The sequence below is a fragment of the Pteropus vampyrus genome, unplaced genomic scaffold, assembly GCF_000151845.1.
Source record: "Pteropus vampyrus isolate Shadow unplaced genomic scaffold, Pvam_2.0 Scaffold35, whole genome shotgun sequence".
In the NCBI taxonomy this organism is placed as follows: domain Eukaryota; kingdom Metazoa; phylum Chordata; class Mammalia; order Chiroptera; family Pteropodidae; genus Pteropus; species Pteropus vampyrus.
The window spans coordinates 8,465,635-8,470,997 of record NW_011888816.1 but is presented as its reverse complement, the minus strand read 5'-3'; positions in this window follow the sequence as shown (position 1 = coordinate 8,470,997).

Genomic DNA, 5,363 nt, shown 5'->3' with positions numbered 1-5,363 from the left:
GGGCCCAGGGAGGGTACGGCGCAGGACCGCTCGACGTGGGGCGAGTCTTTGGAGCTGGGGCGCGGGGTGCCTCCTGCGAGTTCTCAGTCCAGTCTCTAGGTGACCTGAGCCTAATCTTCTAATCTTCAGCTCCTCACGCTGACCAGGCTGCACACCGGATAGCCAATGATGTTGTAAGTGACGCCAGCGGAACCGAAGTCGCACATCACGCTAAACTCCGCCCTCTGGGAGGCTCGGCCACGTAGAGATCGCGGTATCTGTGTTGCCCAATAGCCTTGGTTGTGGTTGGTAGGTCACCGAAAGGAAATACTTTTATGGGCCTATAGGGGGCAGAACAGCCGTGACGCTCTAGGGCTTGGCTTCCAGTGTTACGTTCTCGGCTTTCCTAGAATTGACCTCAGATGCTGAAGACCTTAATCGGAAAATGGAGTAAGTTTTATGTCCCACGATTAGAATGCTGTCACAGTAAAGCCGAATAGTAAACCCGATGCCCTGCCCCGGAAGTGACCTCGCTCTTTGGTCTAATAATGGGGTAAATTTTTGGATGACAGCATTATTCCTTTGCCTAAAATGTAAATTACTGTCAGATCTTTCCAGCCATGTCGAAAGGGAAATATTAGAATTGAGTGTGTTAAAGCAGCCTCTGCATGATCGACTTATGAGTATAATGTATATATCAGTTTAATACTATAGTAATTAATATACTACCATCAACTGAAGAGTTTGCTTTATCTAATTTGACTTACACTACGAAGCGTATCTGTTTTAAGCCCAATCTACAAATGATGAAAATATCATCCTGAAAGATTAACCAGTTTGTCCGGGAGCTCAGAACCAGCAGAGCTGGGTCTGACATGTCAGGCTCCACTTAAGATGGTTCAGGATCAGGGCTTTTCTTCTGAGTGTCAGTTTAAAGGTGCAGCTGCATGGGGTATCGTGGCTGCAGAAGGGAAGATGTGGCTCAACTCGTTATCTAGTGTGAATAGGAGAAAACACCCAACACTGATTTTGGACTATGTAGTACTTTCATATAGTTACAGATAACAATGAAACATTTCTTTCTACCTGCGTCCCTAAATCACGCGATTGCTCACTTTGTCCCTTTTTACACAATAGCATACTATACATTCACATTTTTAGGGCTGCATAGTAGTCCTTGTTTGGAATTATATTTATATCAGGCCTCTCTTGAACATTTAAGCTTGTGGTCTGTGACTTGACGGCATTGGCATTCCCTGGGAAATTTGGGGAAAATGCAGAGTTTTTGCCCCATCCTAGAACCAATGAATCAGAATTCCTGGAGCGTGGGGCTTAGCACCTCCAAAAAATTGTTTTATGCTAAAATTTAAGATCACTGAACTTGTTTTCATTTAGCAATTGAAGGCTTCAGGTACAGGAGTAGTTTATGCTTTCGGTCAGGGCCCTGCTTGTTGGTGACACAATCATGAAGGGAATTCAGACTTTTTTGGCTGTGTTTGAGGTTTTCCCCTGCACAACCTGCCCTCATCCACTTTTATGGCTGGATTTTCTGATGTTCCTGGCTGCGAAGCGGGGAATTCCCCAGAGGTGGCGCGACCTGGGGCGGGGCACTGGCTGGGCAAACTCCCCTATGTTCTGCGGCAGTGTTGCTGAGGACCTGCTCAGGAACCTGTGGTTCCCGCTGGGTGAAGGTGAAAGCCGCTGGAATCTGCGCCCGGCCTCCCAGGTAGTGTGAGGAGCCGCTGTGTTCCTGATGTCTCGGCAGTGGGCGGTAATGGTGGGAGGAGCTTGCAAGAAAAATTGCTTTGAACTTGGAGAATTCATTGTCTGCGACTCTGAACATTCCACGTTCGAGAAATAATGGAGACTCCACTCAGGAGAGTGAGGGTGGTTGTACCATGGGATAAGGGACAGATGGACGAGCCCAAAGCTGGCCAGGACTCAAGGAGAAGGTCCAGGCTCTTGGCCTTGTCAGTAGTGGGGCTCTGAACGGCAGTGGTGCCTGTCCTTGGCTGGTGTTATCTCATGTCAGCTGCTTGCCTGACCTTAGCAGTTTTACCTGTGAGCTCATTGCCCTAGGCCCGGTGAATCTTTACTTGAGCTCCCCTTCCAAGGGAATGTGGTCGCACCCGAGACAGAAGCAGTAAGCAGGGGTCCTGGAGTAGATACGCCAGATTTTCTTTTCTGGTCAGCCAACTTTTTAATTGAGTGATCATGGTCAAGTCATTTTACCTTGTCTAAGCCTCAGTTTGTTTACATATAAAATGAGGAAAATGCCATTTATTGTGCAGGACAAGTGTGAGGTAATGGATGGAAAATGTTCTTGGAACATATTAAGTGCTTAGTAAATAGTAGCTACTGTTTATTATGTTTATAATCTCTTCCAGTGTTTTGAGGCATGCATGTCATGTAGCAGGTGTTCAATGAATGGTAAAAATATCATTACCGTGATTGTCACCCTAAAAATGGGTCTGAAAAGAGTTACAAAGTACTCTTCTAGGTGTTTTTATGGTATAATATCTACATGGTTCAGGAATTCTTACTGGGCACCGGATCAGAATCAGAAATCTTTCACCCTGCCTGATTTTACTTTCCTCCAAGACACCCAAACATTGTCAGGGTGGATTATCGGGTACAAATATATTTCTCGAATCATTTGAGAGCAAGTTGTATATATTAGGCCTTTTTAACCCATAATATTTCAATGTGTATTTCCTAACAAATACATATTTTTCATGGTTATTAAATTTAGAAAAATTTACCATTGGTACCACACCTTAATCGACAGTCCATTTCCCAATTTCATCAATTTTGTGAATAATGTCCTTAATAATATCTATCTCTATATTACCCCCCCCCCCTTTTTTTTTGCCTGCAAGATTCAGATCAGGATTATGTATTGCTTTCAGGTGTTATTTCTCCTTAGTTACCTTTTATCTGGAATAGCCTTTTATTGATTTTCAAATTATAGATAGTTATTTCATAGTTCTTCAATTGAGGATTCATTGGTATTTTCTGGTAAGATCAAAGTTATGCTTGAATACTAATAAATACTCTTTCTCTGGAGGCACATCATATTCATTTGTCCTTTACAGGTGATGTTAATTTTTATTTTTTCAATTTAATTATTATTAGTAAATTTATGGAGTTAGGAAACCATCACCACAATCCAGATTTAGAACATTTTTATCACCTCAGAAAGTTCCTTCATGTCTGTTTACATGTAATCCCTGCTCCAACTTCTAGACCAAGATAATTGCTGATTGCCTCTGTCTCTATAAATTGGTCTTTTTACTAGATATTTTATATAAATAAATAATAGAGTATGTCATCTTTTGCATCTGGCTTCTTTTAGTTAGTGTACTATTTTGGGGTTTATTCCTGTTGTTGCAGTTGTTGTCCATGTTGTATTGTGTTATAGCATGTTGTATCAGTTTTATTATTTTTTCTTGATGAATAGTATCTATTGTACAGATATATCATATTTTGTTTATCCATTCACTAGTTGTTAGATATTTGGATTATTTACAATTTTTTGCTATTGTAAATAATGCCACTATGAACATTCATATACATGTCATTGTGTGGACATATATTTTCATGTCTCTTGGATAGATTCCAAGGAGAGGAATTGTTGGGTCAAATGGCAAGTTTCTGTTTCACTTTTAAGAAACCCACAAAGTGGTTTTCCAAAAATGGCTGTACCATTTTACATTCCCACCAGCAATGCTGAGGGTTCTGATCTCTCCACATTCTCACTAACACTTAGTATTGTCTTTTTTGATTATAGCCATTCTAGCGGGTATGTTGTGGTATGTCATTGTGGTTTTAATTTGCATGTCTCTAATGACTAATGATTTTGAACATCTTCTCATGAACTTATTAGCTAAGTGAGTATCTTCTGTGGTTAAATATCTAATCAAATCGTTTGTCTATTTTTTTTTTTTGCATCTGTACGTCTTTTTTTTTTTTCCGGCTTTATTGAAATATAATAGACAATTAGTTGCTTGTATTTACATTGTACAAGTCAATGAGATTTTTTTTCACTTATAGTTGGCATAAAATAATACACCAGTTTCAGTTGTACAATCTAGTAATCAGAGATCCACATAACTTGCAAAGCGATCACCCTACTAAATCTAGTACCCTTCTTCCCCCTTACATATTTATTATGACATTATTAACCATCTTCCCCATGCTACACTCTACATCTCTGTGTCTATTCTGCAGCTATCCATTTGTACTTCTTAAGCCTTTTGCCTTTTTTCGCCATCCTCCCACCCCCCCATCTAGTAGCCCTTGAAGTATTCTCTGTATTTATGAGTTTACGTCTGCTTTTGTTGTTGTCGTTTAGTTTGTTCTTTAGATTCCACATGTACGTGAAATCATGCAATATTTGTCTTTATCTGACCCATTTCATTCAGTGGAATACCCTCTAGGTCCATCAAGGCAGTATCTTTTTTCATTGCCTTCCTTTTAGTCTGTGTGTGTCTTTTAATCTGAAGTGAGTCTCTTGTAGGCAGCATATATAGGGGTCTTGTTTTCTTATCCGTTCAGTCACTCTTATCTTTTGGTTGGAGCACTTAATTCTTTCCCATCTGAGGAACTCATTGATACGAATGTAGTTATTACTCTTCTTTATTCGTGTCTTTATTCATGTCTTTGATACATGTTTTTTCTTCTTAAGGGAGGAACAATGGATACCGCCGGACACTTCTGCCTGGGCGAGAGCCTTGCCTCTGGAAGTTGCTCTGACAACTCAATGTCCCCCTGTTAGTCCCTGGTGCCCCTCGTGCAGCGACCTGGTGCTTGTGCTCAGAGTGAGCAGGTCTGTCGCTAGGAAAGTCCACTCGTAGACACGGCCCCTTTAAGAGGCGTCTGCCGCTGCTGGCTGCTGCCGTTGCAGCTTCTGTTCCAGTCAGCCCCTTGGGACCAGGCAGGCTCAGTTCTTCGCCCCCTCCTACCTTCTAGTTGCAGATTGATTAATTATTTCTCTCCCTAGTTGTAGTACTTTTGTTCATCTAGATCCCAAGTGACTTTGCTTGCTCCGTGTTTCTGTCACAACTTTGATTTGGTTGCAAGAGGTATGAACAAAGCTTCTAACATCTATGCCATTTTTTCCTGTCTCCTCTGTTTGTCCATTTTAAAGTTCACTTGTTTTTCTTATTATTGAGTTGTAAAAGTTCTTTATATATTTGGGGTACAGTCCTTTATCGGATATATAATTTGCACATATTTTCTCTCAATGTATGGATTGTTTTTTCCCTTGTTTTATTGAGATATAATTGACATATACAGTGTGTTAGTTTTGTATTAAAAAATTTTATTGGTGACTTTTTAAAATTAAATTTATCGAGGTGACATTGATTGATAACCATTATATA